Source organism: Cupressus sempervirens, chromosome 1 (assembly GCF_028749045.1).
Source record: "Cupressus sempervirens isolate cs-2001-9-10 chromosome 1, ASM2874904v1, whole genome shotgun sequence".
NCBI classification, from domain to species: domain Eukaryota; kingdom Viridiplantae; phylum Streptophyta; class Pinopsida; order Cupressales; family Cupressaceae; genus Cupressus; species Cupressus sempervirens.
The window spans coordinates 206,197,414-206,222,436 of NC_143118.1; the positions used below are offsets into that span (position 1 = coordinate 206,197,414).

The 25,023-nt window shown below is 38.1% G+C and overlaps 1 pseudogene; it reads left to right on the forward strand.

Annotated features, from left to right (window-relative positions):
* LOC149576847 (allene oxide synthase 2, chloroplastic-like) overlaps nucleotides 1–22,594 on the forward strand; it is a 45,553-nt pseudogene extending 22,959 nt beyond the window's left edge.
* Nucleotides 22,595–25,023: the final 2,429 nt, after the last annotated feature.

Here is a 25,023-nt window from a genome sequence, read left to right on the forward strand (position 1 = left end):
TTTGAGGTCTTGCACTTTGGACAAATGAATTTTTGAAGAAATGCCTTATTTCCTTCTACTATAGTTGGGCTACTAAAAACTGGGTTTATTTCATGGAAATTGCATTGGTATGCCCTCCAAAACCTAATAGCAAGGAGAGATAAGGTATCAATTATGGGAGAAAAAAAGGATTTATTAATGGAGAGACACAGTTGGAGAGATAAGGGGTTATGATGGAGTGATAAGGTAGATGGTCAATGTAGAAGGGGTGGTATAAGGAGATGTAAGGAGGAGTTGTTGGAGCAATAAGGGTTATATGGGGTGATATAGAAATATAAGAAAAGGAGATGAATTTATAAGGTGCTTTGAGAGACATGTAGACAAGAGCAATAAGGAATTATTGGATTGATAAGGCATCCACTTGAAGACAATTACATGAGACATATCAATAGAAGCTGCTCATACCTCAAGTTGAGACATCGCCATGGAGTTGGGATACCTCATAGGGTCATTTGTTCAAAGGAGTAGTGTGGATAGAAGGATAAGGAGATTTGCTTTGAGAGATGAGGAGATAAGGAGAGAGTTAAGGGAAATTGTTTGCAGAGATAAGACGAAGTCATTAAACAATAAGGATGAGAGATATGAAGGGAATATGAAGTCATAAGGCCTCAAAGTGACAAGGAGGGGAACTATATTAGGAAGAAGATTGAAGAAGAAGTTTAGGATGACATAAGGAGATATAAGAGTGTAATGTCAAACAAATATAAGGATGATGCCTCTTAAAATTAGATCTCAATAGTTAAAAACATTAATAAAAAGTTACTTGATATTCACCTCTCACTAATTCATAGCTCTAGTGAAAAGCAATTAAATTTAGACTCTTAACTGATTAAATGTTTAAAAAAAAAAAAACTCCACCTTAATTTAATGTTATATAAACTTAAAAAACAACTTATTTTGTGGGAAATTGGATTGCATTGTGAAAACACTATGAACTTTAAACTTGATATGCATAAGATTAATGAAGGCTAAATTGGCTGGCTAACCCGCACGAAAAACCTTACTACGCGAGATTTTAGCTATCGTATGATCATTCCACCATGACATATATTCGATAACAACCGAACATTCCATATCCAAATGCTAATCGTCTTTATCCCATATCTTGCTCAAAAGCATTCTGCAGGTACTTGGATGCGACACAGGGTGCCGCGCATGCCATAAAGTTGTCGTGGCTAAAAGCCAACCAAAACGTGTCCCTCCTTGCTTAGATATGCAGTTTACCTTGCTATTGAGACGTTGCCATATAAAGTTGCACAAATTGGAAAATGTGCAAAGCTACAAATTTAATACAATACCAGAGTTGCTAGATTTCTCTATCCTGCACGACTGGATGGAGAAGCTTGCGTTATCTATCATATCAGAATGGGGATAGAACATATAATTTAAGAGCACGTTTTGTGCTGGCCGCAGAGCGGAAGAAAGTAAAAATACCGCCATTATTGCAGTGACCACCTGCAAACATGCAAATGAGGTCAATAATGTAATGCCCTCTCCCAATCTAGTCAAGTCTACGTCTTCCAGTTTTGTATCCATCTTTGCATGCATGGCTACGCTGGGGATTTCTTCGGGACTCCTGGTGAAGGAAATCCCAGGCTCATATGGCCTCCCCTTCGTCGGACCTCTCATCAACCACTTTGACTACTTCGTCACAAAAGGAGCCGAGAACTTATTCAAGACCCGCATAAAGAAATACAAGAGCACCGTTCTCAGAGTCAACATGCCACCAAGCCCACCCACTGTGTCGGACCCAAGGGTCTTAATGCTCATGGATGCAAAGAGCTTCCCCACGCTCTTCAACCTCACCAAAGTGGACAAGGCCAACGTTCTCACGGGAGCCCACATGCCCAGCACCGATTTCACCAGTGGGTATTGAACGGCTATGTATCAGGACCCCTGCGAGGAAAGTCACGGTAAGCTCAAGGCCTTCTGTTTCCACGTCCTCAAAATGGCTCACCCCAGGATCTTCCCCGAGTTCGCCTGGGCGTTCAAAGAGATCGTGGTGGAAATTGAAAAGGACCTCGAGAAGGATGGGAAGGCGTCGTTCAGCAAGCAGGTGAATGATCTAATATTCAATTTCCTGTTCCCGTATGAGAAATATAAGTTCAAAATTTAACTCACAATTCAACCCTAAACCAAAAAATTTTACTCGGCACTCACAATTGCCGAGTGCCAGTTTTGCTCGGCACGTGAATGTGCCAAGTGGCAATTTGCTCAGCACCAATAGAGGCCGAGTGATAGGCAGCAGGTGCCGAGTGAGCTCGACACAAAAAGGAGCTCGGCACTTGAAGAAAAAATGCTCGGCACAAGAAGAGCTCGGCACACACACAAGAAATGCTCGGCACCAATGGATGCCAAGTGAGCTCGGCTCCAACTGAGAAAGAAGATGCCGAGTGTTTTGTTTCAAACTTAAAAATTATAACTTAGGAAATATTTCAACGTGAATGCTTTCACAAATAAAATCATAAAGCCAAAGCTTTAACCTTTCAACCAAACTTGTCAAATGCAATGAATAGAAGATGAAGAACAATAGATTAAGTATGCTGCTTGCTTTCTATTCAATCTTTCATTAAACTATTACAAAATCTGGGAGCATTCGGCTTCAACCAGAAAAGCCTAAAATAACCCTAAATTAATAATACTTCAAACTTCAATAAACTTTTAAACTTGCAGATCTAATGGCTGCATACAATGGTGCCTGGAGCAATCACTGCTTCAACAGGACGAATGAAACAATAACATTCAACTTATAGAATGATCAGAGAAGTAACACGTGCAACTACAGTCATGAAATGAACTTTCTCAGTCCCTGCAACAAATTGGATCTGCTGATCACTTTCTCTACTCTCTGCAACTTCTCTCTGATCTGCTTGATCTCCTAAAAGTCTCTGCACTTGAATGAATGAGTAAAATATTCCCTTTTTGTCACATTCTTCCTTTCCCTCTCAATGTTCAAATTCAAAATCTCACCTACCAAAAATGAATGCCTGCCGTCACCTCACAGGATAGATGGGCATGGGGCGCGAGGACAACCTGCAGGCATTTTGACATTTAAGTTTCAACATCCTGGTACTCGTCGAGGCAGATCCTATGGCTCCTGGCCCAGGCAGTCTAGGCACCGATGGGCTGACCTATGTTACCACCTAGCTTGCACCGCAAGTTGCTCCGATTGTGAGCTCAGGGATTTTACCCAAGGTTCTCAGTGAGCTCACAATACACACAAGCCCTCTCCCATTTGCTCTTATCTCCTAAGATTATAAGAAGCTCTACGTGTGAGAAATATAAAATTCAATTTAAGCTCACAACCCTAAACTTAAAAATTTTGCTCGGCACAAGCTATTTGTCGAGTGCCAGTTATGCTAGGCACATGAAGGTGCCAAGTGGCAATTTTCTCGACACTTTCTTGGCACTTGAAGGTGTTGAGCCACAGATTGCTCGACACTTGATGGTACCGAGCGATAGGTTGCTCGACACTTGATGCTGTCGAGTGACAGGCAACAAGTTCTGAGTGAGCTCGACACACAATAGAAAATGCACGACAACAAATGCTCGGTACCAATGGATGCCGAGTGAGCTCGGCTCACAAAGTAAATGCTCAGCACCCACAACAAAGTGAAAAGGATGCTGAGTATTATGTTCCAAACTGAAAAATTTATAACTTAGAGAAATTTAATATGAATGCTTTCACCATTAAAACCAGAAAGCCAAAGCTTTAACCTTTTAAACAAACTTGTTAAATGCAATGAATAGAAAAGGAAGATAGATTCAAATATGCCTACTTGCTTTCCATTCAATCTTTCATTAAACTATTACAAAATCTGGGAGCATTCGGATTCAACAAGAAAAACCCTAAAATAACCCTCAACTGATAAAACTTCAAGCTTCAATAAACTTTAAACCTGCAACTCTAATGGATACATACAATGGTGCCTAGAGCAATCATTGCAACAAGAGGATGAATCCAAACAACAACTTATAGAGAGAACAGGAGAAACACATGCAACTGCAGGCACAAACTTCTTTTCTTCTCCCTTCTTCTCCTCTGCAACTTCTGATCTACTTGATCTCATTGAATAAATGAATAAACATTCCTTTTGTCACATTCCATTTTTCCCCTCTTTTCTGATTTCAAAATCTCACCTACTGTATTTATGTTTTCTATCTGTTCTGCTGGTCGTCAGGTGGTAGGTGGGCGTTTAGCTCTAGGGGCAAATGTTAACTACCATATTAAATATTCCAACACTCCCCCTTTGTCCCAAGACAAAAAAGACAAAGATCACAACTGATCCACATCAACTACACCAAGACACTCTCTTAGGTGTACAAAAGTTCCAATGCCTAAAGGCTTAGTAAATATGTTTGCTAGCTACTGCTCAGAATTACAAAATTTTATTTTGATATCCCCATTTTCCACCAGCTCTCTGACAAAGTGATATCTAATTTCTATGTGTTTGCTTCTCCCATGGAAGATGTGATTCTTGGACAATGCAATTGATGAGATGTTGTCACAATAAATTATGGTTCCATCCTCTTGCCTTTCATTCAAATCTGTCAAGATCCTCCTTAGCCAAATTGCTTGACATGCTACTACATTTGCTGCTATGTATTCAGCCTCTGTTGTAGATTGAGCAATAATAGTTTGCTTCTTGGATGCCCATGAAATTGCACCCGACCCCATATAAAACATGTATTCGGAAGTACTCTTCCTATCATCTATACTTCTAGCCGAATCACTATCCATGTAACCAACCAAATTGAAATCATCATTTGCAGTATACAAAATCCCAAATCCCTTGGTATCTTTCACATACCTTAGGATCATATTTTTTTCTTGCCAATGGAATCCTTTGGTGTTTCCATAAATCTAAAAATCAAACTTACTACATGCATTAGGTCTGGCCGAGTTGCAGTCAAATACATTAGACTTGCAACTATACTCTTGTATAGTGTTGGATCCACTCTCTTACTAGAGTCTTCCTTGCTCGACTTCAGACCTATTGTTGTTGGTGTGGGGGCTGCCTTACTATTCTATAGTTTAAATCTCTCCAAGATCTGCCTTGCATATTTTTCTTGAGAGATAAATATGTTATCATGCATTTGTTTTACTTCTATGCCTAGAAAGTATTTCAAGAGACCTAGTTCTGTCATTTCAAATTCACTTTTCATGGCCTCTTTAAACTCACCAATTAGAGCCTTATCATTATCAGTAAAAATTAAATCATCTACATACAAGAAACTAATCAATACATTACCATCTGCCACCTTGATGTAAAGAGTGGGCTCACCATTGCTTTTGCTAAAGCCAATGCTCATCAAATATGAGTCAATCCTACTATACCATGCCCGTGGAGCTTGCCTAAGCCCATAAAGAGCTCTCTTCAGTCTATATACTTTATTCTCTTCACCTGCAACTTCATAACTAGGTGGCTGCTCCACATCCACTTCTTCTTTCAATACACTATTTAGGAAGGCGAACTTCACATCCATTTGAAATACCTTCCATTTGCGTTGAGCTGCAATTGCTATGACAGCATGCATGGTTTCTATTCTTGCAATTGGGGCAGATGTCTCATCATAGTCTCTTCCATATTGCTATTTGTAGCCCTTGACTACCAGCCTTGCCTTATGCCTATCAATCTTTCCTTTAGCATTGCATTTGGTCTTATAGACCCATTTTACTCCAGTCACTTGCTTCTTAGGAGGAAATTCAGTTAGCTCCCATATCTCATTCCTTTCTATAGCATCTATTTCCTCATCCATGGTCTTAAACCATTTCTTTTCCTTAATAGCTTCGTCAAAATAAATTGGATCGCTATGAGAAAATAATGAAAAATTAACACTCTCATCATAATCTTTATACCTTTCATCTTGGTATATCTCCGTAAGACTCTTGGTCTTTCTTGGTAACAGGGAGGAGAGTGTGGAATCAAAATCTTCACTGCTGCTACATTTCTGACTTGGTCAGTCTTCACTGGTACTCGACACTGACACTCGATCATGCCTAGAGGAGCTCGACAATGCCTGAATCTGCTTGCCTTTTCTTCTATTTACTCCTTCTTCTTGTTGTTCATCAGCATCTTCTTCACTCATAATTGGCACTTTACTAGAAGTGCTTGGTGATTCATCAATTGAACCATACCAAGACTGATTTTCAAGAAATTTCACATCTCTTGAAAGCATCATCTTGTTGTTCAATGGGTCATACAATCCATATGCCTTTAATTCTAGGTTCTACCTTTTGAAAATCCATTTCACACCTTTTTCATCAAATTTTTGCCTTTGCTCTTTAGGCACATGTGCATATGCTACACATCCAAACACCCTTAAGTGTTCAACTGTCCATCTTATTCGTGACTAACCTTCCATTGGAATTCTGTCACGAACAACCTTTGTAGGACACCTATTAATTAGGTAAACTACTGTGGCCACAGCCTCTCCCCAAATTACAGTTTGGAGACCTTTCTCTTTCATCAAGCTCCTTGCCATTTCAACAATGGTCTTGTTCTTTCTTTTAGCCACTCCATTTTGCTGTGGTATATACTTGGCTGTGAGCTCTTTCTTTATGCCGTGTTTCCTGCAAAAGATTACAAATAAATTGGAGGTATACTCCCCTCGTCTATCTGATCTAAGAACCTTGATATAATGTCCACATTCTCTTTCAGCCTGAGCTTTAAATTCTATAAATTTATCAAATGCTTTAGATTTATTCTTTAAAAAATACACCCATGTCCTATAACTAAAATCATCTATGAATGTCATGAAATAAGTACTCGCCCCAATAGAAGTAGCTTACATAGGACCAACTAGGTCAGTATGCACTAACTCTAATGGATATCTAGCCCTCCTAGAATTTTTAAAATTAAAGGGAAGCCTATGTTGCTTACCCAAAATACAAGCCTCACACTTGTCACATGAATTTCCTATGTGTGACAAACCTTCTACCATTCTTTTATTTGACAACAAATATAAACCAACATAGCCTAGATGACCATACCTGAGGTACCATAGCCACGAGGGGTCTTCAACCACACTCCCTAGAGCTAATTGTGTGTGAGGTACATCAGAAACTTGAGATGAGAAACATGTCTCTATCCTCAAGGGAAACATTCTATTTTTTGTCATTTGAACTGCTGCAAGTAAGTTCTTGCTCCCATCTTTTTCATGAATGACACATGTGTCATTCTCCATCAGCACTTTGTATCCATTTTGAATGAGTTGACCAATGCTCATCAAATTGTGCTTCATACCAGGGGTGATATACACATTTTGTATTTTCCTTTTCTCACCTTTCTTGGTGCGGACCATAATAGATCCTTTGGCCACAACTGGTAGGGTTCCATTGTTACCCATCTTAATTTCTGATTCGAAACTCTTGTGAATGAATGAAAACAAGGTTTCATTACCACTCATGTGGTTGCTACATCCACTGTCGAGGTACCAAACCTCAGTGCTTCCTTCTTCACCAACATTACACATGATGAAGGTAGCGTCATTGGGTCTACTTCCCATGTTCACATCAGCCACAATTGCTTGTCCTGACTGATCATTTTGCTTCTTCTAGCATTTATTTACGTAATGCCCATATTTATGACAGTAGTAGCATTCTACATTACTCTTATTTGAGTTGTTTTTTTCCTTACCTCCTCTTGAAGTATTTTGTGAGCTACTTGTTCGGTCTGCTCTTCCTGAGCTTTTTGCTGCAGCATTTCTTTGTCCTCCATTTCCTCGGCCTCTACTTCTGGAGTTCCTACCTGAGCCATTTCTTTCTCTCCGCCTTCCTCTTAGATTTGAGTAAGCCTTGAATGCTTGCTCTTTGAAAGTAGAAGATGTAGATCTATTGATCCTATGCTCATGAGTTTGAAGAGAACCCATCAACTCATCCATTGTCAAAATAGTGAGGTCTTTTGCCTCTTCTATGGTCATGACCAAATTGTCATATTTATGAGATAAACTACTCAATATCTTTTCCACTATCCTTTTCTCTTGATAGTCTTCTCCATTTGACTTCAATTGGTTAATCACATTGGAGGTCCTTGAACTGAAGTCTGCGACTAATTCATTCTCCTTCATCTGAAGGTTCTCAAACTCCCTCCTGATATTCTGTAGCTTTATAGTATGGACTTTATCATTCCCCTTGGAGTTTGTCTCAAGGATATCCCATGCTTCCTTTGCATAATTTGCTGCTACAATATTTGGGAAAATTGTCTCTGTCATTGCTGCTTCAATAAGACTTAATGCCTTAGCATCCTTCCTCCGTGACTCTTTCAAATGAGTCTTCTATGCATTTGTGAGGGCATCATACTAAGTTGGATTAGTCACATCATTGAATCCATTAATAACAAACTCCCATAAATCATTTTCAACCATTATGGTCTTCATCTTCTTTGCAAATGTATCATAATTCTGCCCATTAAATAATGGTGGCCGCTCCCATATCTTTCTTGCATCTCCTGCCATGATAAATATCCCAAGAAAACAAATTCCCTAACTCACTGTGGATGTGGGGCCTCAAAGATCTGATACCATGTGAGAAATATAAGTTAAAATTTCAACTCACAACTCAACCCTAAACCAAAAAATTTTACTCGACACTCACAATTGTTGAGTGCCAATTTTGCTCAGCACCTGAATGTCTCGAGTGGCAATTTTCTCAGCACCATCAGATGCTGAGTGATAGGTAGTAGGTGCCGAGTGAGCTCAGCACAAAAAGGAGCTCGACACTTGAAGAAAAAATGCTCAGCACAAGAAGATAAATGCTCGGCACAAGAAGAGCTCGACACACATACAACAAATGCTCAACACCAATGGATGTCGAGTGTTCTATTTCAAACTTAAAAATTATAACCTAGGAAATATTTCAATAGGAACGCTTTCACTGTTAAAACCAGAAAGCCAAAGCTTTATCCTTTCAACCAAACTTGTCAAATGCAATTAAAAAAAGATGAAGAACAATAGATTAAGTATGCTGCTTGCTTTCTATTCAATATTTCATTAAACTATTACAAAATCTGGGAGCATTCGGCTTCAACTAGAAAAGCCTAAAATAACTCTAAATTGATAATACTTCAAACTTCAATAAACTTTTAAACTTGCAGCTCTAATGGCTACATACAACGGTGCTTAGAGTAATCACTACTTCAACAGGACAAACGAAACAATAACATTCAACTTACAGAATGATCAGAGAGGAAACACGTACAACTATAGGCATGAAATGAAATTCCTCTATCTCTGCAACAAACTAGATCTGCTAATCACTTTCTTTGCTCTTTGCAACTTCTCTCTGATCTACTTGATCTGCAAAAACTCTCTACACTTGAATGAATGAGTAAAAAATTCCTTTTTTGTCACATTCTTCCTTTCCCTCTCAACGTTCAAATTCAAAATCTCACCTAGCAAAAATGAATGCCTGTCGTGACCTGACAGGGTAGATGGGCGTGGCACTCGAGGACAACCTACAGGCATTTTGACGTTTAATTTTCAACATCCTGGCACTCATCAAGGAAGATCCTATGGCTCATGGCCCAAGGAGTCTGGGCACCGATGGGCCGACCTATGTTACCACCTGGCTTGCGCCGCAAGTTGCTCCAATTGTGAGCTCAGGGATTTTAACCAAGGTTCTCAATGAGCTCACAATACACACAAGCCCTCTCCCATTTTCTCTTATCTCCTAGGATTATAAGAAGCTCTATGTGTGAGAAATATAAAATTCAATTTAAACTCACAACCCTAAACTTAAAAATTTTTCTCGACACAAGCTATATGCCGAGTGCCAGTTATGGTCAGCACATGAAGGTGCCGAGTGACAATTTTCTTTGCACTTTCTTGGTACTTGAAGGTGTCGAGTCAGAGATTGCTTGGCACTTGATGGTGCCGAGTGACAGGTTGCTCGGCACTTCATGATGCTGAGTGATAGGCAACAAGTGCCAAGTGAGCTTGGCACACAATAGAAAATGCATGGCAATAAATGTTTAGCACCAATGGATGCCGAGTGAGCTCGGCTTACAAAGGAAATGCTTGGCACCCACAACAAAGTGAAGAGGATGCCAAGTGTTATGTTCCAAACTGAAAAATTTATAACTTAGGGAAATTCAATGTGAATGCTTTCACAATTAAAACCAGAAAGCCAAAGCTTTAACATTTCAAACAAACTTGTCAAATGCAATGAATAGAAGAGGAAGATAGATTCAAGTATGCCTACTTGCTTTCCATTCAATCTTTCATTAAACTATTACAAAATCTAGGAGAATTTGACTTCAACAAGAAAAACCCTAAAATAACCCTCAACTAATAAAACTTCAAGCTTTAATAAACTTTAAACTTGCAACTCTAATGGCTGCATACAATGGTGCCTGGAGCAATCACTGCTTCAACAAGATGAATCCAAACAACAACTTACTGAGAGAACAGGGGAAACACGTGCAACTGTAGACACAAACTTCTTTTCTTCTCCCTTCTTCTCCTCTGCAACTTTTGATCTACTTGATCTCATTGAATGAATGAATAAACATTCATTTTTTCACATTCCATTTTCCCCCTCTTTTTTAATTTTAAAATCTCACCTACTGTATTTATGTTTTCTATCTGTTCTGCTGGTCGTCAGGTGGTAGGTGGGCATTTAGCTCTAGGGGCAAATGGAAACTACCATATTAAATATTGCAACACTCCCCCTTTGTCTCGAGCCAAACAAAACAAGGATCACAACTAATCCACATCAACTACACCAAGACACTCTCTTAGGTGTACAAAAGTTCCAATGCCTAAAGGCTTAGTAAATATGTTTGCTAGCTACTTTTCAGAATTACAAAATTTTATTTTGATATCCCCATTTTCCACCAACTCTCTAATGAAGTGATATCAAATTTCTATATGTTTTCTTCTCTCATGGAAGACGAGATTCTTGGACAATGCAATTGATGAGATGTTGTCACAATAAATTGTGGTTCCATCCTCATGCCTTTCATTCAAATCTGTCAAGATCCTCCTTAGGAAAATTGCTCTACATGCTACTACATTTGCTGCTATGTGTTCAACCTCTACTGTAGATTGAGCAACAATAGGTTGCTTCTTGGATGCCTATGAAATTGCACCCGATCCCATATGAAACATGTATCCGGAAGTACTCTTCCTATCATGTCTATACTTCCAACCCAATCACTATTAGTATAACCAACCAAATCGAAATCATCATTTGCAGTATACAAATTCCCAAATCCCTTGGTACCTTTCACATACCTTAGGATCCTCTTTCCTGCTTGCCAATGGGAATCCTTTGGTGTTTTCATAAATCTAAAAATTAGACTTACTGCATGCATTAGCTCTGGCTGAGTTGCAGTCAAATACATTAGACTTCCAACCATACTCTTGTATAATGTTGGATCTACTCTCTTGCTAGAGTCTTCGTTGTTCAACTTTAGACCTATTGTTTTTGGTGTGGGGGCTACCTTACTATTTTGCATTTTTAATCTCTCCAAGATTTGCCTTGCATATTTTTCTTGAGAGATGAAAATGCCATTATGCATTTGTTTTACTTCTATGCCTAGAAAGTATTTCAAGAGACCTAGGTCTATTATTTCAAATTCACTTTTCATGGCCTCTTTGAACTCACCAATTAGAGCCTTATCATTGCCAAAAAAAATTAAATCATCTACATACAAGACAATAATTAACACATTTTTATTTGCTACCTTGATGTAGAGAGTAGGCTCACCATTGCTTTTGCTAAAGCCATTGTTCATCAAATATGAGTCAATTTTATTGTACCATGCTCTTGGAGCTTGCTTGAGCCCATAAAGAGCTCTCTTCAATCTATATACTTTGTTCTCTTCACCTATAACTTCATAACCAGGTGGCTGCTTCATATATACTTCCTCTTTCAATACACCATTTAGGAAGGCAGACTTCACATCCATTTGGTATACCTTCCATTTGTACTAAGCTGTAATTGCTATGACAAGACGCACGGTTTTCATTCTTGCAACCAGGGCATATGTCTCATCATAATCTCTTCCATACTGCTATTTATAGCCCTTGACTACCAGCCTTGCCTCATGCCTATCAATCTTGCCTTCAGCATTGCACTTGGTCTTATAGACCCATTTCACTCCAATCACATTCTTCTTGGGAGGCAATTCAGTTAGCTCCCATGTCGCATTTCTTTTTATGGCATCTATTTCCTCATCCATGGCATTACACTGTTTCTTCTCCTTAATTTTTGTTTCAAAATATATTGGATCACTATGAGAAAATAATGCAAAATTAATGCTCTCATCATAATCTTCATACCTTTCATCTTGCTATAACTCCCTAAGACTCTTGGTCTTTCTTGGTAACAAAGAGGAGAGTGTGCGATCAGAATCTTCACTGCTGTTGCATTGCCGACTAGCTCGATCTTCACTAGTACAAGGTATTGACACTCAGTCATGTCCAGAGGAGCTCGACAATGTCTGAATCTGCTTGTCTTTTCTTCTACTTACTCCTTCTTCTGACTGTTCGTCAACATCTTCTTCATTCATAATTGACACTTTACTTGAAGTACTCATTGACTCATCAGTTGGACCATACAAAGACTAATTTTTAAAATATTCCACATCTCTTGAAAAATTCATCTTGTTGTTCAATGGTTCATACAATCTGTATGCCTTTGATTCTAAGCTGCACCTTGTGAAGATGCACTTCACACCTTTGTCATCCAATTTTTGCCTATTCTCTTTAGGCACATGTGCATATGCAATACATCCAAACACGCTTAGGTGTTCAACTATCCATCTTCCTCATGACCATGCTTCCATTGGAATCCTGTCACGGATTGCCTTTGTAGGACACCTATTAATTAGGTAAACTATTGTTGCCACAAGCTCTCCCCAAAATTTAGTTGGGAGACCTTTTGCTTTTATCATGCTGCTTTCCATTTCAACAATGGTCACGTTCTTTCTTTTAGCCACTCCATTCTGTTGTGGTGTATAGCTGGCTATGAGCTCTTTCTTTATGCCATGTTTCCTGCAAAAGTTTACAAATGAATTGGAGGTCTACTCCCCTCCTCTATCTGATCTAAGGACCTTGATATAGTGTCCAGATTCTCTTTTACCCTGGGCTTTAAATTCTACAAATTTATCAAATGCTTCAGATTTATTCTTTAAAAAATACACCCATGTCCTACAACTGAAATCATCTATGAATGTCATGAAATAAGTACTCCCCCAAATGGAAGTAGCTTGCATAGGACCAACTAGGTCAGTATGCACTAACTCTAATGGATATCTATCCCTCCTAGAATTTCCAGAATTAAAGGGAAGCCTATGTTGTTTACCCAAAATACAAGCCTTACACTTGTCACATGAATTTCCTATGCGTGACAAACCTTCTACCTTTCTTTTATTTGACAACAAATATAAACAAGCATAGCCTAGATGACCATACCTGAGGTACCATAGCGGCGAGGGGTCTTCAATCACACTCCTTGGAACTGATTGTCTGTGAGGTGTAGCACAAACTTGAGATGAGAAACATGTCTCTATCCTCAAGGGAAACATTCTGTTCTTTGTCATTTGAACTGCTACAAGTAAGTTCTTGCTCCCATGTTTTTAATGAATGACACACGTGTCATTCTCCATCAGCACTTTGTATCCATTTTGAATGAGCTGACCAATGCTCATCAAATTGTACTTTATACAAGAGGTGAAATACACATTTTGTATTTCCCTTTTCTCACCTTTCTTGGTGCAAACAATAATAGATCCTTTGGCCACAACTGGTAGGGTTCCATTATTACCCATCTTAATTTCTGATTTGGAACTCTTTTCAATGAATGAAAACAAGGTTTCATTACCACTCATGTGGTTGCTACATCCACTGTCGAGGTACCAAACCTTAGGGCTTCCTTCTTCACCAACATTACACATGATGAAGGCAGCAGCATTGGGTCTACTTCCCATGTTCACATCAGCCACATTTGCTTGTCCTGACTAATCATTTTGCTTCTTCCAGCATTTATTTGGATAATGCCCATATTAATGACAGTAGTAGCATTATACATTACTCTTATTTGAGTTCCTATTTTTCTTACCTCCTCTTGAAGTATTTTGTGAGCTACTTGCTCCATCTACTCTTCCTGAGCTTTTTGCTGCAGCATTTCTTTGTCCTCCATTTCCTCGGCCTCTACCTCTAGAGTTCCTGCCTGAGCCATTTCTTCCTCTCCCCCTTCCTCTTAGATTTGACTGAGCCTTGAATGCTTTCTCTTGGGAAGTAGAAGATATAGATCTATTGATCATATGCTCATGGATTTGAAGAGAACCTATCAACTCATCCATTGTGAAAATAGTGAGGTTTTTTTGCCTCTTCTATGGTCATGACCAAATTGTCATATTTATGAGGTAAACTCTTCAATATCTTTTCCACTATCCTCTGCTCTTGATAGTCTTCTCCATTTGACTTCAATTGGTTAATCACATTTGAGGTCCTTGAACTGAAGTCTGCGACGAATTCATTCTCCTTCATCTGAAGGTTCTCAAACTCCCTCATATGTTTTGTAGCTTTACAGTACGAACTTTATCAAGCCCTTTGGATTTTTTCTCAAGGATATCCCATGCTTCCTTTGCATAATTTACTGCTGCAATCTTTGGAAAAATTGTCTCTGTCATTGGTTCTTCAATAAGACTTAATGCCTTAGCATCCTTCCTCCTTGACTCTTTCAAATGAGTCTTTTGTGCATTTGTGAGGGCAACATACTGAGTTGAATCAGTCACATCATTGAATCCATTAATAACAAACTCCTATAAATCATTTGCAACCATTATGGTCTTCATCTTCTTTACAAATGTATCATAATTCTGCCCATTAAATGATGGTGGCTACTGCCATATCTTTTCTGCATCTCCTGCCATGATAAATATCCAATGAAAAAAATTTCCCTAACTCACTATGGATGTGGGGCCTCAAAACTTTGATACCATGTGAGAAATATCAGTTAAAAATTTAACTCACAACTCAACCCTAAACCAAATAATTTTACTCGGTACTCACAGTTGCCGAGTGCCAGTTTTGCTTAGCACATAAATGTGCTAAGTGGCAATTTTCTCGAAACCAACAGATGCCGAGTGATAGGCAGTAGGTGCCGAGTGAGCTCAACACTTGAAGAAAAAATGCTTGGCACAAGAAGAAAAATTCTCAGCGCAAGAAGAGCTCGGCACACATACAGGAAATATTAGGCACCAATGGATGCCGAGTGAGCTCAGCTCCAACTGAGAAAGAAGATGCCGAGTGTTCTATTTCAAACTTAAAAATTATAACTTAGAAAATATTTCATTGTGAATGCTTTCACCGTTAAAACCAGAAAGCCAAAGCTTTAACCTTTCAACAAAACATGTCAAATGCAATGAATAGAAGATGAAGAATAATAGATTAAGTATGCTGCTTGCTTTCTATTCAATCTTTCATTAAACTATTACAAAATCTGGGAGCATTCGGCTTCCACTAGAAAAGCCTAAAATAACCCTAAATTGATAATACTTCAAACTTCAATAAACTTTTAAACTTGTAGCTCTATTGGCTGCATACAATGGTGCCTGGAACAATCATTGCTTCAACAGGATGAATGAAACAATAACATTCAACTTATAGAATGATCAGAGAAGAAACACGTGCAACTACAGGCATGAAATGAACTTCCTCTATCCCTGCAACAAACTGGATTTTCTGATCACTTTCTTTGCTCTCTGCAACTTCTCTTTGATCTTCTTGATCTGCAAAAACTCTTTGCACTTGAATGAATGAGTAAAACATTTCTTTTTTGTCACATTCTTCCTTTCCCTCTCAACGTTCAAATTCAAAATCTCACCTAGCAAAAATGAATGCCTGTCGTGACCTGAATGGGTAGATGGGCATGGCATTCGAGGACAACCTGTAGGCTTTTTGATTTTTAATTTTCAACATCTTGGCACTCATCAAGGCAGATCCTATGGCTCCTAGCCCAGGCAATCTGGGCACCGATGGGCCGACCTATGCTACCACCTGGCTTGCACCGCAAGTTGCTCCAATTGTGAGCTCAGGGATTTTACCCAAGGTTCTCAGTGAGCTCACAATACACACAAGCCCTCTCCCATTTTCTCTTATCTCCTACGATTATAAGAAGCTCTACGTGTAAGAAATAAAAAATTCAATTTAAACTCACAACCCTAAATTTAAAAATTTTGCTCCGCACAAGCTATTTTCCGAGTGCCAATTATGCTTGGCACATGAAGGTGCGGAGTGAAATTTTTCTCAGCACTTGCTCAACACTTGAAGGTGCTGAGTCATAGATTGCTTGGCACTTGATGGTGTTGAGTGATAGGTTGCTCAGCACTTGGTGATGCCGAGTGATAGGCAACAAGTGCCGAGTGAGCTCGGCACACACTAGAAAATGCACGACAATAAATGTTCAACACCAATGGATGCCGAGTGAGCTCGACTCACAAAGAAAATGCTTGGCACCCACAACAATGTGAAGAGCATACCGAGTGTTATGTTCCAAACTAAAAAATTTATAACTTAGAGAAATTCAATCCGAATGCTTTCACCATTAAAACCAGAAAGCCAAAGCTTTAATGTTTCAAAAAAACTTATCAAATGCAATGAATAGAAGAGGAAGATAGATTCAAGTATGCCTACTTGCTTTCCATTTAATCTTTCATTAAACTATTAAAAAATCTGGGAACATTCGGCTTCAACAAGAAAAATCCTAAAATAACCCTCAACAGATAAAACTTCAAGCTTCAATTAACTTTAAACCTGCAACTCTAATGGCTGCATACAATGGTGACTGGAGCAATCACTACTTCAACATGACGAATCCAAACAACAACTTACAGAGAGAACAGGAGAAACACGTGGAACTACAGGCACACACTTCTTTTCTTCTCCCTTTTTCTCCTCTACAACTTTTGATCTACTTGATCTCATTGAATGAATGAATAAACATTCCTTTTTTCACATTCCATTTTCCCCCTCTTTTTTGATTTTTAAATCTCACCTACTGTATTTATGTTTTCTATCTATTCTGTTGGTCGTCAGGTGGTAGGTGGGCATTTAGCTCCAAGGACAAATGACAACTACCATATTAAATATTCCAACACTCCCCCTTTGTCCCAAGCCAAAAAAAACAAGGATCACAACTGATCCACATCAACTACACCAAGACACTTTCTTAGGTGTACAAATGTTCCAATGCCTAAAGGCTTAGTAAATATGTTTGGTACCTACTTCTCAAAATTACAAAATTCTATTTCAATATCCCCATTTTCCACCAGCTCTCTGATGAAGTGATATCTGATTTCTATGTGTTTGCTTCTCTCATGGAAGACGGGATTCTTGGACAATGCAATTGATGAGATGTTGTCACAATAAATTGTGGTTCCGTCCTCTTGCCTTTCATTCAAATCTGTCAAGATCCTCTTTAGCCAAATTTCTTGACATGCTACTGCATTTGCTGCTATGTATTCAGCCTCTACTGTATAGTGAGTAACAATAGGTTGCTTCTTGGATGTCGATGAAATTGCACCCGATCCCATATGAAACATGTATCCAGAAGTACTCTTCCTATCATCTATACTTCCATCCCAATCACTATCAGTATAACCAACCAAATTGAAATCATCATTTGTAGTATACAAAATCCCAAATCCCTTTTGTACCTTTCACATACCTTAGGATCCTCTTTCCCACTTGCCAATGGGAATCCTTTAGTGTTTTCATAAATCTAAAAATTAGACTTACTGCATACATTAGCTCTGGCTGAGTTGTAGTCAAATACATTAGACTTCCAATCATACAAGACAACAATTAACACATTTTCATTTGCTACCTTGATGTAGAGAGTAGGCTCACCATTGCTTTTGCTAAAGCCATTGTTCATCAAATATGAGTCAATTCAATTGTACCATGTTCTTGGAGCTTTCTTGAGCCCATAAAGAGCTCTCTTCAATCTATATACTTTGTTCTCTTCACCTGCAACTTCATAATTAGGTGGCTGCTATACATATACTTATTCTTTCAATACACCATTTAGGAAGGCGGACTTCACATCCATTTGGTATACCTTCCATTTGTGCTGAGCTACAATTGCAATGACAACACACATAGTTTCCATTCTTGCAACCGGGGCATATGTCTCATCATAATCTCTTCCATACTGCCATTTGTAGCCCTTGACTACCAGCCTTGCCTTATGCTTATCAATCTTGCCTTCAACATTGCACTTGGTCTTATAGACCCATTTCATTCCAATCACATGCTTCTTGGGAGGCAATTCAGTTAGCTCCCATGTCACATTTCTTTTTATGACATCTATTTCCTCATCCATGGCCTTACACCATTTCTTCTCCTTGATTGCTTTTTCAAAATATATTGGATCACTATGAGAAAATAATGCAAAATTAATGCTCTCATCATAATCTTCGTACCTTTCATCTTGCTATAACTCCCTAAGACTCTTGGTCTTTCTTGGTAACAAAGAGGAGAGTGTGGGATCAGAATCTTCACTGCTGCTACATTGCTGACTAGCTCGGTCTTCACTGGTACTAGGTACTGATACTCAGTCATGCCTAGAGGAGCTTGACAATGTCTGAATCTGCTTGCCTTTTCTTCTACTTAATCCTTCTTCTTACTATTCATTAGCATCTTCTTCATTCATAGTTGGCACTTTACTTGAAGTGCTCGCTGACTCATTAGTTGGACCATACCAAGACTGATTTTAAAAAAATTACACATCTCTTGAAAGATTCATCTTGTTGTTCAATGGGTCATACAATCTATATGCTTTTGATTCTGAGTTGTACCTTGTGAAGATGCACTTCACACCTTTGTCATCCAATTTCTACCTTTTCTCTTTAGGAAAATGTGCATATGCAATACATCCAAATACCCTTAGGTGTTCAACTCTCCATCTTCCTCATGACCATGCTTCCATTGGAATCCTGTCACAGTCTGCCTTTGTAGGACACCTATTAATTAGGTAAATTTCTATTGCCATAGCCTCTCCCAAAAATTCAGTTTGGACACCTTTCTCTTTTATCATGCTCCTTTCCATTTCAACAATGGTCATGTTCTTTGTTTTAGCCACTCCATTCTGCTATGGTGTATAGTTGGCTGTGAGCTCTTTCTTTATGCCATGTTTCCTGCAAAATTTTACAAAAGAATTGGAGCTATACTCCCCTCCTCTATCTGACCTTAGGACCTTGATATAGTGTTCACATTCTCTTTCAGCCTGGGCTTTAAATTCTACAAATTTATCAAATACTTCAGATTTATTCTTTAAGAAATACACCCATGTCCTACAACTGAAATCATCAATGAATGTCATGAAATAAGTACTCCCCCCAATGGAAGTAACTTGCATAGGACAAACTAGGTCGGTATGCACTAACTCTAATGGATATCTAGCCCTCTTAGAATTTCCAGAATTAAAGGGAAGCCTATGTTGCTTACCAAAAATACAAGCCTCACACTTGTCACAAGACTTTCCTACACATGGAAAACCATCTACTATTCTTTTATTTGAAAATAAATTTAAACAAACATAGTCAAGATGACCATACCTGAGATGCCACAACTGTGAAGGGTCTTCAATCACACTCCTTAGAGCTGATTGTGTGTGAGGTGCAGCACAAACTTGAGATGAGAAACATGTCTTTATCCTCAAGGGAAACATTCTGTTCTTTGTCATTTGAACTGCTACAAGTAAGTTCTTGCGCCCATCTTTTTCATGAATGACACACGTGTCATTTTCCATTAGCACTTTTTATCCATTTTGAATGAGCTAACCAATACTCATCAAATTGTGCTTCATACCAGGGGTGAAATAAAAATTTTGTATTTATTTCTTCTCACCTTTCTTGGTGCAAACCATAATAGATCCTTTGCCAACAACTGGTAGGGTTCAATTGTTACCTATCTTAATTTCTGATTTGAGACTCTTGTCAATGAATGAAAAAAAGGTCTCATTGCCACTCATGTAGTTGCTACATCCACTATTGAGGTATCAAACCTCAGGGCTTCCTTCTTCACCAACATTACACATGATGAAGGTAGTGTTTTCACTTCCCATATTCACGTCAGCCACATTTTCTTTTCCTAATTGATATTTCTACTTCTTCCAACATTCATTTGCATAATGCCCATATTTATGACAGTAGTAGCATTCTACATTACTCTTATTTGAGTTGTAGTTTTTCTTACCTCCTCTTGAGGTATTTTGTCAGCTACTTGCTCCATCTGCTCTTCCTGAGCTTTATGTTGTAGCATCTCTTTGTCCTCAATTTTCTCAGCCTCTACCTCTAGAGTTTCTGCTTGAGCCATTTCTTTCTCTCCCCCTTCCTCTTCGATTTGACTGAGCCTTGAATGCTTGCTCTTAGGAAGAAGAAGATGTGGATCTATTGATCCTATGGTCATGGGTTTGAAGTGTACCCATTAACTCATCCATTGTCAAAATAGTGAGGGCTTTTGCCTCTTCTATGGTCATAACCAAATTGTCATATTTATGATGTAAACTCCTCAATATCTTTTCCACTATCCTCTGCTCTTGATAGTATTCTCCATTTGACTTCAATTGGTTAATTACATTGGAGGTCCTTTAACTGAAGTCTAGAATAGATTCATCCTCCTTCATTTGAAGGTTCTCAAACTCCCTCTTGATGTTCTGTAGCTTTACAATACAAACTGTATCAGTCCCCTTGAAGTTCATCTCATGGATATCCCATGCTTCTTTTGCATAATTTTCTGCTGTAATCTTTGAGAATATTGTCTCTATCATTGCTACTTCAATAAGACTTAATGCCTTTGCATCTTTCCTCTTTGACTCTTATAAATGAGTCTTTTATGCATTTGTGAGAGCAGCATATGGAGTTGGGTCTGTTACATCATTGAACCCATTAATTACAAACTCCTACAAATCATTTGCAATCATAATGGTTTTCATTTTCTTTGCCCATGTATCATAATTTTGCCCATTAAAGGATGGTGGCTGCTGCCATATCTTTCCTGCATCTTCTGCCATGTCAAATATCTCAAGAAAAAAAATTTCCTAACTTAATATGGATGTGGGGCCTCAAAGCTCTGATACCATGTGAGAAATATAAAATTCAATTTAAACTCACAACCCTAAACCTAAAAATTTTGCTCAACACAAGCTATTTGACGAGTGCTAGTTATGCTTGGCACATGAAGGTGCGGAGTGGCAATTCGCTCCGCACTTGTTCAACACTTGAAAGTGTCGAGTCACAGATTGCTCGGCACATGATGGTGTCGAGTGACAGGTTGCTCGGCACTTGATGATGTCGAGTGATAGGCAACAGGTGCCGACTGAGCTCGGCATACAATAGAAAATGCACGACAACAAATGCTCAGAACCAATGGATGTCGAGTGAGCTCAGCTCACAAAGGAAATGCTCAGCATCCACAATAAAGTGAAGAGGATGCCGAGTGTTATGTTCCAAACTGAAAAATTTATAACTTAGAGAAATTCAAGTGAATGCTTTCACCATTAAAACTACAAAGCCAAAGCTTTAACCTTTCAAGAAAACTTGTCAAATGCAATGAATAGAAGAGGAAAATAGATTCAAGTATGCCTACTTGCTTTCCATTCAATCTTTCATTAAACTATTACAAAATCTAGGAGCATTCAGCTTCAACCAGAAAAACCCTAAAATAACCCTAAATTGATAAAACTTCAAGCTTCAATAAACTTTAAACCTGCAACTCTAATGGCTACATACAATGGTGCCTGGAGAAATCACTGCTTCAATAAGACGAATCCAAACAAAAATTTATAGAGAGAATAGGGGAAACATGTGCAACTGTAGGCACACACTTCCTTTCTTCTCCCTTCTTCTCCTCTGCAACTTTTGATCTGCTTGATCTCACTGAATGAATGAATAAACATTCCTTTTGTCACATTCCATTTTTTCCCTCTTTTTTTATTTCAAAATCTCACCCACCATATTTATGTTTTCTATCTATTCTACTGGTCGTCAAGTGGTAGGTGGGCATTTGGCTCTAGGGGCAAATGTCAACTTCGATATTAAATATTCCAACACTACAATTTCATTGATAAGCACGGGTCTACTCTTCTCAATTTCACCATAAAGGAGTTAGGGCTTCTAAGAGACGAGGGTTGCCACGACTTTCTTTTTATCTTGGGGTTCAGTGTATTCAGGGGAATGCCTATCATTTTCCCTAGTATTTTCAAGTATGTTGCCAAGGCGGGTGAGGATTTGCATAGAGAGATTGTAAAAGATGTTTGTGGGACACTGTAAGGGAATGGAGGATTAAAAAATTGTCACTTTGGGTGCATTTGTTCAGCTATTTAGCCAAGGGCAAATATGAAGGCATTGGAGTCCATGCTGCTTGTAAGCTCTATTGTGTATGAATTATTGATGATGGATCTACTTGTGCATTGTAGTATAGGTGAGCAAAGATGGATTTTATTGTCGAGTCATATGATGCAACATATGAAGTGAAGAAAGGTGAGTTGCTCATTGGATATTAGCCACTGGCAATGAAGGATCCTTGTGTTTTTGCAGATTGATGCGGAGATCTACTCCAAATCGATGGCTTCACAAAAATTTAACTCTTCCATTAATTCTCCAATTTAGTTTAGTTTAAATTAAGCATGATTGAATACATGAAATAATTTTATTTTATAAATTCAAGGCAATAAACATTGCAGTTAGGCTCAGTCAATGTACTAGTTTTGAAAGTCCGCCATAGTCTTGTACAATTGCCTAATTAAGAGCAATCAGTCCACGATAGATTTGAGTGAATAAAGGTAGTGATTAACTATTTGAACTACTATTATAAATAGTCAAGTGTAGTTCATTTTTAGTGTAGGTTTTCAAGTATATTTTGTTAGGTGATTATATATGTAATTAGTCTTTGTTATAACTAATGCAACAATGAATATTATTTTAGCTCTGCTGTTAAAAATAGAGTATTCTTTGTTCAATTTTCTTTTTAAATTGTTGTTGTTCACATCCTACATTTGGTATTAGAGCTCAAGGTGTTTGTAATACAATAGCATGGAAAATAATTTATAAATCCCAGAGTTTAATGGAGTTGATTATCAATACCGGTCAATCAAGATGAAGACATTTTTAAGATTATTGGGAGATTGTGGAATATGGATATGAAGGGCCTATAGATTGGAATACTCTCCACCCTAATGATAGGAGATTGAAGAAAGAAATTAAGAAGAAGAATGCAATGACATTGTTTCACATTGAGATGGCTTTTGAGAAGAGCTTGTTTCCCAGAATTGTTGATGCGTAGACAACAAAAGAGGTGTGGAAGACTCTAAAAGATGCTTACCATGGCAATGATCATATCAAGGTTGTCAGGCTACAAACCTTGAAAAGAGAATACAAGAACTTAAGGATGAAGGAAATAGAGAATGTGAGAGATTTCTGTGTGAGTCAAAGACATGCCTCATAAAATGGACACTTTGGGTATACCTATGAGTCAAGAGCATGTAATACAGAAGTTAATAGGATCTCTAACCCCAAGATAGAATACTGTAGCAATTGTTATCAAAGAAAGAGAAAAATTAGCTACCATGGAGTATGATGAGTTTGTTGCATCTCTCATATCACATGAGGATAGAAGAAGGGACATGTCTACTAGTGTTAATGAGAAGGCTTTTGCTTCCCAATTGCAAGTTTTAAAGAATGATGGTGCTAGTAGTAGTAATAACAACAACAAAGGCTTAGGAAGGGGTCAAAATCATAATTATTCAAGAGGATCCAAAGGAAGAGGAGGTGCTCATGGAGGAAGAGGTAGAGACAGATTTGATAAAAGGAACATCCAACGCTATCATTGCAATAATTATGGACACATTGAGAGAGAGTGTAGACTAAAATCAAATAACAATAATCCAAATTATGTTCAACAAGATAAGAATCCTTCCTCAGGTAATTTATTTTTGTGTTATGGTAAAGGTGAGAGTAATGTGAATGATATTTGGTATTTGGATTCTAGATGCTCTAACCATATGTCTGGTAACAAGAATTTTTTTCTAGAGCTTGATGATGGTTATAGATCTAATATTACACTTGGTAATAACAATATAGTGGATGTTGTAGCCAAAGGAATCATGGATATTCCGACAAAGGAAGGTATGAAAAGTGTTCAAGATATTTATTATTCTCCCAAATTTAAGCATAATTAATTGAACATTGGGGAGCTATGTGAGAAGAATTATAGAGTGGTATTTGAGAATGTGAAATGTACTATCTATGATAAGAATCAGAAAAATAAAGTGATTATAGTTGTTCCTATGACAAAGAATAGGATGTTTCCTTTGAAGTTTTGTAAAAATGACAATCAACTTGTCAATATGGCTTATGAGGATAAAACTTGGTTGTGGTACCTTAGGTATGGCCATTTGCATTTAAATAGTTTGAAAATACTAACGCCAAATGCATTTGTTCCTTGAATGTCTAAGGTTGAAGAGTATAAATAGATATATGAAGGGTGTGCAAAAGGGAAGCATGCAAGGGAATCATTTCCTAAATGAAATGCATGGAGGACCCAATACCCACTTCAGCTTATTCATTCAGATATTTGTGGTCCTATACAAACACACAGCTTGGGTAAGTCATCATATTCCATTACTTTTATTGATGATTATGCACACATGTGTTGGGTGTATTTTTTGAAGACTAGGGATGAAGCCTTTGATACATTCAAAAGGCTTAAAGCTTGTATAGAGAATGAGAAAGGGGACACAATTAGATGTTTGAGAATAGATCGTAGGGGAGAGTTTTTCTCAAAAGATTTTCAAAATTTTTGTGAGATGAATGGGATCAAAAGACAACTCACAACTGCATACACACTCTAATAGGATGAAGTGACTAAAATGAAGAACCGTACTATGGTAGAAATGGAAAGGAGCATGTTACAAACCAAGGGTTTGAAAAATTCCTATTGGGCTAATTCAATTGCTACAACTATATATATTCT